This window comes from Lepidochelys kempii, chromosome 8 (genome assembly GCF_965140265.1).
Source record: "Lepidochelys kempii isolate rLepKem1 chromosome 8, rLepKem1.hap2, whole genome shotgun sequence".
NCBI lineage: Eukaryota > Metazoa > Chordata > Testudines > Cheloniidae > Lepidochelys > Lepidochelys kempii.
In genome coordinates, this window is record NC_133263.1 from 84,876,695 (window position 1) to 84,886,724 (window position 10,030).

Here is a 10,030-nt window from a genome sequence, read left to right on the forward strand (position 1 = left end):
ATTAGGTCATCTAGTCCAGTCTCCTGCACTGAGGCAAGACCAAGTATACATAGACATAGACCATCCCTGACAAGGGTTTGTCCAGCCTGTTCTTAAAAACCTCCAATGACAAGGACTCCACATCCTCCGTTGGCAACCAATTCCAGTTCTTAACTATCATTAGTTATTTTTCTTAATATTTAATGTAAATCTTCTTTGGTGAAGATTAAGCCGATTACTGCTCATTCTACCTGCACTGGACCTGGGGAAGGGAAGCGGCACTTCTCTTGCCAGTACTTTCGTTGCCCAGAAGCTGCCTCTGGCCTTGGTACTTCCCCTTCTTCCAGTCTTTAAAGAGGACTCTGGTCCTGTCAAGCTCCCAACTGCTGAACGTGGGCTGTAGTAGCAACTGTGGTTTGCACCACCCACTCCTTCTACAACATGTGTTTTGTGGCCAATAGCCCATACATGCCCTTGGGCTGCCTACCACCCCTTAACACTACTGCAGTGGGCTGGCTGGGAGCCAAGATTAATGATGAGCAAGGAGCTGCCAAGTCCCTCATTGTAGCCTCTCCCTGGCTTCTCATAGACTGATTCCTTTGCATGTGTTGGACAGAGAGGAATGGGAGAGGAGCAGGGTTTCACCCTAGGGGAATGAGGATTTTTTAAAAAATGTATATATAGCATTCATAAGGGAATGTCAGGCTTAGATAGACCTGTGCTCTGTCCCTTTAATGATTGGTGGTCCACAGAGGGTGTCAAAGAGGACAGTTATGGGGAATAGGGTGTGGTAATAGCAGGAGAAAGTAATGTATGCTGGGAGGGATTCAGAAGCAGAGGGCCTTGCGCAAGCTGTATGTGTTTGTTTTGGGATTCTAAGTTGAATGAAACCCCACTTTTAAACTAGCCCTGGTCTGGGAGTGTGACATTCAGCAAGCCAGCCAGTGGAGGCTGAACTGAAGTGATCTGACCTCTAAGACTAACCTGGTTGGTACAGCTTATTCCTGAAAAAGCTGCCAGAAGGTGTTGCAAACAGAAAAGTGATTTTGAAAATAAAAAGTTTTCTCTAGACGCATAAGGGAAAATATAATTGTTTGCAAGCAGTATGGCTGGTAGAGAGTTAGAGGTCCTTCATATGGATGTAGGAGGACTCCTCTAACAGGTAAAGGATGAGTATTTAAGAGAAAACTCAAAGCATTTCTGGGCCAAGGTACAGTACAATTTCTGCTAAAAGAAGTTTTACTTTAGTTAAGTGGTTTGTTATATATTTAAATAATGAAGAGCAGGAATTGTCTAGCTTGCTGGAGTTAAAAGATAAATTTGAACAGCCAAAAGAACAAGGAACAGGGTCTGGACAGATACCTGGACTGAGCAACACCAAAGAGTTTTAAAGCAGCTGATTGATTGCCTAGGATGGCCACCAATAATAGCCTATCCCAAATTTGCCTTACTCTTTATCCTACATGTAGATATTTCCAATAAGGGCTTAGATACAGTCTTAATTCTTATATCAAAGTCAGGAAAGTAAACTAAGAGCTTGTCTACATGGAGACTTCATGCACAGGAAGCCAGGTTATAAATCTACAGTGCACCAGCTTGCCACACACTAACTGGATGCGTGGGCCCTGCTACTGAGCACTAAAAGTTCCATAGTCCACTTTGAGGTACTTGTTATTGGTTATGGATAAAGAATACCAGCTAAAAATTACCACCTTCACTTAGGAAAGGTGGAGTGTCTAACTCTGAAAAGGACTGTAACTGACATTTTGTTGATTACCTCTATTAAGCAAAATCCTGCACAGTTATAGTGATAAGCTTTTAACCTACATTTCTCACCTCTGCAAGGCTGAATGCCACAGCACATTGGTGGGTTGCAGAGTTAGCTGACTAATTTCAAAGTGAAATATTTTCCAGGGGAAATCTAATGTGGAGGCAGATGCTTTATCCAGAATGCCTCTTAATATGGAGAAATGACACAATACACACAGGAGATAAGCAAAGATGATGTTAATGATGTCTCACAGTTCTTGGAGGTAGAAGGAGATGGCAAGTTATCTTAGCAGCTATTACTACCACCCCTTTCGTGGTAGAAGGCTTCTCCATGGACATTACATCTAGCCTAAGTCCTATTCCATGAGAACACATTTTGGTAGCCCAAAACCAAGTTCCGGCTCCTGCTAAAATTATTCATAAGTCCTTGGGGCACAAGCCTAATAGCCAAGAGAATCATAGAATCATAGAATGAAAGAGTTGGAAAGGACCTCTGGAGGCCATCTAGTCCAACCCCTTGCCCAAAGCAGGACCAATCCCAACTAAATCATCCCAGCCAGGGCTTTGTCAAGCCTGACCTTAAAAACTTCTAAGGAAGGAGATTCCACCACCTCCCAAGGTAACGCATTCCAGTGTTTCACCACCCTCCTAGTGAAAAAGTTTTTCCTAATATCCAACCTAAATCTCCCCCTCTGCAACTTGAGACGATTACTCCTTGTCCTGTCATCTGCTATCACTGAGAATAGTCTAGATCCATCCTCTTTGGATCCACCTTTCAGGTAGTTAAAAGCAGCTATCAAATCCCCCCTCATTCTTCTCTTCCATAGACTAAACAATCCCAGTTCCCTCAGCCTCTCCTCATAAGTCATGTGTTCCAGACCTCTAATCATTTTTGTTGCCTTTCGCTGGACTCTCTCCAATTTCTCCACATCCTTCTTGTAGTGTGGGGCCCCAAACTGGACACAGTACTCCAGATGAGGCCTCACCAGTGTCAAATAGAGGGGAACGATCATGTCCCTCGATCTGCTGGCAATGCCCCTCCTTATACATCCCAAAATGCCATTGGCCTTCTTGGCAACAAGGGCAGACTGTTGACTCATATCCAGCTTCTCGTCCACTGTAACCCCTAGGTCCTTTTCTGCAGAACTGCTGCCGAGCCATTCGGTCCCTAGTCTGTAGCGGTGCATGGGATTCTTCCGTCCTAAGTGCAGGACTCTGCACTTGTCCTTGTTGCACCTCATCAGATTTCTTTTGGCCCAATCCTCCAATTTGTCTAGGTCCCTCTGTATTCTATCCCTACCCTCCAGCATATCTACCACTCCTCCCAGTTTAGTATCATCCGCAAACTTGCTGAGGGTGCAATCCACACCATCCTCCAGATCATTAATGAAGATATTGAACAAAACCGGCCCCAGGACCGACCCTTGGGGCGCTCCGCTAGATACCAGCTGCCAACTAGACATGGAGCCATTGAGCCTGACAATCTAGCCGTTGAGCCTGACAATCTAGCCAACTTTCTACCCACCTTGTAGTGCATCCATCCAGCCCATACTTCTTTAACTTGCTGACAAAAATACTGTGGGAGATCGTGTCAAAAGCTTTGCTAAAGTCGAGGAATAACACGTCCACTGCTTTCCCTTCATCCACAGAACCAGTTATCTCATCATAGAAGGCAATTAGATTAGTCAAGCATGACTTTCCGTTGGTGAATCCATGCTGACTGTTCCTGATCACTTTCCTCTCGTCTAAGTGCTTCAGAATTGATTCCTTGAGGACATGCTCCATGATTTTTCCGGGGACTGAGGTGAGGCTGACTGGCCTGTAGTTCCCAGGATCCTCCTGCTTCCCTTTTTTAAAGATTGGCAGTACATTAGCCTTTTTCCAGTCTTCCGGGACTTCCCCCGATCGCCATGAGTTTTCAAAGATAATGGCCAATGGCTCTGCAATCACATCCGCCAGTTCCTTTAGCACTCTCGGATGCAACGCATCCGGCCCCATGGACTTGTGCACGTCCAGTTTTTCTAAATAGTCCCGAACCACTTCTTCCTTCACAGAGGGCTGGCCACCTCCTCCCCATGCTGTGCTGCCCAGTGCAGTAGTCTGGGAGGTGACCTTGTTCGTGAAGACAGAGGCAAAAAAAGCATTGAGTACATTAGCTTTTTCCACATCCTCTGTCACTAGGTTGCCTCCCTCATTCAGTAAGGGGCCCACACTTTCCTTGGCTTTCTTCTTGTTGCCAACATACCTGAAGAAATCCTTCTTGTTACTCTTAACATCCCTCGCTAGCTGCAACTCCAGGTGTGATTTAGCCTTCCTGATTTCATTCCTACATGCCTGGGCAATATTTATATACTCATCCCTGGTCATTTGTCCAATCTTCCACTTCTTGTAAACCTCTTTTTTGTGTTTAAGATCAGCAAGGATTTCACTGTTAAGCCAAGCTGGTCGCCTGCCATATTTACTATTCTTTCTACACACGGGAGAATGGTAAGTTCTCTACCTTGTTGCGTGAATGGCATCTGTTGCATTTGGATAAAGATAGTCTATTTCCTCAGAAAGCCAAGTCAAGAAATCAACTGGTATTACATGGAAAATCCCAAAAGCAAGTATGTTAAGAACGACATGAAGAGATGGGACATCTCGGAGTAGAGCAAATAATCAGTCTCACAAGAGGTCGGTTCCATTGACTGCAGATGATGAGGGACATTGAACATTGTCATCAGAGTCTGTTCATGTGTTAAGCAAAAAGAAACCTCAGCAGTCTGCATCATTACAGCTGAGCCCTTTGAGTTTGTATCAATAAACGTCTTACATCTTTACTTTACCATTACTTTGCTAGGTCTGTCCATACTTACTTTACCACCAGTAAGTCAGGCAAGACTGTGGTAGACAAGATCTTCAACTACAGTTTTTAAAATTGGTTTCCCCAAAAGGATTCATCATGACCAAAGTGCAGAGTTTGAACATATATTCGGAAAGTTAGAGCACTACTGCAAAATTGAAACACCTCAGATAACCCCTCACCACTCATGGGGAAATGGGCAAGTAGAAAGGTTAAGCTAAACTCTTCTGGCTATGGTGAGGGCCTTGCTAGAAAAAACAAATCAAACTAGAACTTCCTTAGAGTAATCTATCCCTATATTTATACATGACATGATGAAGCTACAGGAATCTCACCTTTCTATTTATTATTTGGAAGATTTTCACGTTTGCCCATTGACATCACATTTACTTAAAAACTTTGAATCTGCACCTGAGGACCAAAAAAAGTTTTTTACCTATGAACTGGCATCAAAATATTCTCAGAAATCACCTACTTTTGATAAGAATCACCCTCTTACCAAGTGAAAGGATACTTGTCAGGAATCTGTCTAAGAGAGGGACCAGGCTATTTAAGATCCTATTGGGAAGAAAAAAAATAATGTACTACTTAAAAGGAAAGGGGATAATGCAAGTCTATGAAGTAGAGGTAGAAGATGAAAAAGGATGTTAGTTCTTCATTTCAGTCTTTTATTTTTCTGTGTCTTCTTCCCCTTTGATATAATTCCAGCTGCTAAACCACCATGGAGGAAAGACACAGAACAGGACAAACTAGTGCAGTAAGATCAAAATGAGGACAGGACTTCAGCCTCCAGTGATTCTAAGATCAGGAGTGAAAATCAAATACATCATCTGATGGTATCTGAGAAATAAAGATGTTGATCCTGTACACATGGAAACTGCTGATCAGACTGATGTGAGATTCATATGAGCTGTTGAAAAGATGTGATTGCTAAAATGAGACCATGGAACCTGAAACCAGAAGTGCACAAGTGGACAGATCACCAGAACAATCTACTAACACTCAAGTTTGTCCATCTGGAGAAAGAAGCACCTCAAAGACACTGACGTAAATATTGAGGGATGCTAACTGATCAATATCTAAGTCCAATCATCAATCTGGTGAATGTGCCATGGGGCTAGCCTCATGGTTGCCAGATTCCATACCAAGTACCTGTTTCTGTACCTTATCCTGTATTCTATCCAAGATGGATGTAATAGTGGTAGATGAAGTGATATTGACTAATGGTGAGGATATTGCCCTCAAATGTTTTATGGTTCTATATAATTTATTGTGTCTGGTTAGGAGATTTTTTTTCACAATAGCTCGCCCTATGCTTCATGTTTTGGAGTTTTATTGTTGCACCATTTATCATATAAGAATTGTTATAAGATATAAAATCTTTGGGAATTTAAACTGTTCAGAACTGCCTCTCTTGTTGGATAATGGAGCCACTTTTGTCACAAAAAATTCTTGCTGAATGTGAAATAATCTTAAGAGATGCAGATGTTTCCACCATCAGTGCCAGCAGCTGTGAAAGATGACAGAATCCCCTGAGAACAACTGTTAGTAGCAGTAGTCTATGAGTTTCATAATGCTCAAAGTCAGGTGGCTGGACTGAATGTTCTGTGGGTTAATGGCTATGTCAGGCCAACTTTACATTTATGAGGGGGTAGTGTAGCTCTCATAAAGAACGCCAGCAGTCTGTCCCTTTAAGGATTGGAGGCCAAAGGGGACACTTGGGGAAGCAGGATGTAGTTGTAGTTTGGTGGGTGGTCAGAGATTCAGCAGCACTGGGGTTTGTGCAAGCTGTTTGGTGAGGTTTTTATTTTAAGTTTAATAAGACTCCAGTTTTAAAACCATCCCTGGTCTGGGAGTGTAACATATAGTTTACCTAAATCAGGACCAAGTATGGAATACAGTAATGACCCTCCCCAAGGAGGGTGACTAACCATTGATGATAAGCCAAAAAGGGTAGACCAGTCATTCTCACACTTTTGTATGAGTGACCCCTTTCACACAGCAAGCCTATGAGTGAGACCCCCCACCCCTTGTAAATTAAAAACACATTTTTTATATTTAACACTATTATAAATGCTGGAGGTGAAGCAGGGTTTAGGGGTGGAGGCTGACAGTTTGCAACTTCCCACATAATACCCTTGCAACCCTGAGGGGTTATGACCCCCAGTTTGAGAACCCCTGCAGTAGACTAATGAATAATAGGATGAGAGAGAACGTAGGCTGAATATTACGATAGACTTCCCTCTGAGAAAATCCAAAGGACTGTACCATAATCTTCCAAGAGAAGTCACTGAGCGGCAAGAGCACAGTGCATTACTTATTTAACACCAGAATGGACAAAACATGGGATAGAGTAGGGATCAATCCTGCAGGCAGGATGGAACTTAAATGACATGGTAAATCTTTGCATTTGACTTGTGCTTCCATAACATCAGTCTACAGGTGTATTTTCCCCAAAAGCAGCAACGAATGACTATAATTGTGAAGCTAGGATATGTTTACACTGTGTGATTAGAACCACATTTACTGGAAAAAAAATCTGTAAATTGTTTTCAAGGAACATGCACTCTTATCACAAACATACTCCACAGTGTGGGGATATAAAATTCCAAGTAATTTGAGTAATGTAATATTATCTGTGTTAGATATACTTTGTCTGATACACAGTTTTAGTTCCTCAGCCACTAGAAGTAGAAGAGATCTTTACCCTGCAAAGGCACAAATTGCCAAAGTGTTGATTGAAGCACACTGATACCTGCTATATTCCTCTTGTCTAGAACGACCTTGGAACAACATAAGCTGGCATGTGCAATACCCTGCATACATGCTTAGTTGGCACCTGTTGCAGAATGTGTCACTCACTCCTGGCTCCATTTCACTGTAAAAGGTAGCTTTAGTTAAAGCAATGCCTACGAGGGCAACACTTAAAGAAAGGCAGGGGGCTGAAGAGACAATTAAAGTTATCACTCTGCCACAGAAGTCTTATTCTCAAGAAAGTAGATGTTAGATACAGATATATCATTTCATTCAGAGCCTCAGTCCAGAACTACATCCACCTTACTACTGCAACCCAAAGCCACTCATCTGCAATCAGAAATGCCCATTGAGAGAGTACAGTGTGGCCTAATGTTGGGGACACTCACTGTAGAGAGTTGGCGAGAACAAAACATCTGACCCCAATAAGTGATAAGGAGTTACTGCGCTACCGTAGTGTCCGCTTTATCTACTTTATCTGTTGAAAGGTGAGACTTTTTTCTCTTTGGTTAAAAAAAAAGAAAGAAAGGAGTCTAAAGCAGCAAAAATATAAACCTGCAGTCCAGTGTGAATCAGTTTATTAAGTTTATACACACACATTGGGGAAAAAAATAGTATGATATATTAACCTCACAAACAGCAAATCTAGTTTTTTAGTTTTCCGTCACTAGATGTCACTGTTTTGGGTGAACAGGTTTCAGAGTAACAGCCGGGTTAGTCTGTATTCGCAAAAAGAAAAGGAGGACTTGTGGCACCTTAGAGACTAACCAATTTATTTGAGCATGAGCTTTTGTGAGCTACAGCTCATTTCATCGGATGCATACCGTGGAAACTGCAGAAGACATTATATACACACAGAGACCATGAAACAATACCTCCTCCCACCCCACGCTCCTGCTGGTAATAGCTTATCTAAAGTGATCATCAAGTTGGGCCATTTCCAGCACAAATCCAGGTTTTCTCACCCTCTGCCCCCCCACACCCAAACTCACTCTCCTGCTGGTAATAGCCCATCCAAAGTGACCACTCTCTTCACAATGTGTATGATAATCAAGGTGGGCCATTTCCTGCACAAATCCAGGTTCTCTCACTCCCTCACCCCCCTCCAAAAACCACACACCCAAACTCACTCTCCTGCTGGTAATAGCCTATCCAAAGTGACCACTCTCCCTACAATGTGCATGATAATCAAGGTGGGCCATTTCCTGCACAAATCCAGGTTTTCTCACCCTCCCCCCCCCACCCTCATACACACACAAACTTACTCTCCTGCTGGTAATAGCTTATCTAAAGTGATCATCAAGTTGGGCCATTAAAAGCTCATGCTCAAATAAATTGGTTAGTCTCTAAGGTGCCACAAGTACTCCTTTTCTTTTTGTTTTGGGTGAAGGCTCTCAATGTGCATAGCTAAACCAAGTGGATAATTGGAATAACCTATTTTGGTTGAAAGAACAGGAGTACTTGTGGCACCTTGGAGACTAACAAATTTACAAAATCATCCTAATTGTCCTACTGTATTTTCCACTGCATGCATCCGATGAAGTGGGCTGTAGCCCATGAAAGCTTATGCTCAAATAAATTGGTTAGTCTCTAAGGTGCCACAAGTACTCCCGTTCTTTTTGCGGATACAGACTAACACGGCTCCTACTCTGAAAATCTATTTTGGTTGGTCTTTCCTGTTTAAACAGAACCATTTAAAGATAACTAGGGCAAAGTTTTCTTAAAGAAACTAAAGATTTTTCTTAAATTGCACTAGTGATTTGATTTATTCTACAGATTTGAGATTTTGAAAGATTAAATTACCAAAATATTGTTTATGAAAAGTTTAAGTTATTTTTTGTCTTCTTTTGGGATTTCTAGAACAGCCAAGAGTTTAAGAAAATAGAAAAGAGTTAAATATTTAAAAATTAATAAAGTCAAGAGTGACAAAAAAAATTCCAAGGGACAATACATTGAGATTAGCTAACAAATCACAATAGTGGCAGCTACGCAGAGCATTAAATTAAAATTTTGGCAAGGTATAGATTACTTAGAACAAACTTGCAAGTCCCTCCCCCTCTCTATATCTGTAATTTGGTTTAAGATTGCAAGATCTTCAGAGCTGGGAGTAACTCTTTCCGCCTCCCCTCTACTTGTCTGAAAAGTGACTAGAAAACATTAGGTGCTCAGAGCCTACGCCTGCTCCTGTAAAATTCAATGGTGCAGGATCAAGTCCTCAGTTTCTTAGATACTGAAGTAGAATATTAACACAAACAGCATAAGTATTTGTGCAAAAGAGTTAAAAGTCTGCACCTTAAAAAAGCATAATTGCTTTTTTAACATTAAAAACTGGTATGTTGAATACTATAAACGTATGGGTCATGATTCGTCTGTATTACACAGCATCAACTTCATGACATTTTCTATAATGCACTGTTTTGACTGGCTTAAAGGTAGGTGAGTCGTGGTTTAAGGTGGGTGCAGGAAAGAGGAGGATAGGGAGAAACTAGGCAAAGAAGGACGGACAAGTGTCTCTAAGAGTTTTTCTGTTTCTTCCCACAGAGAAGTTTCATGAATTTTCTCTGCCCACAGCTCTCACATGACTGCCCTTCCAATAGCAGGAAGCAGCAAGGGGGAGATCTTTCCAGAATGAGGAGAATACAGCAGTAAGGGCGACTGAACACCAGTGACCGCAAAGGCCAGACC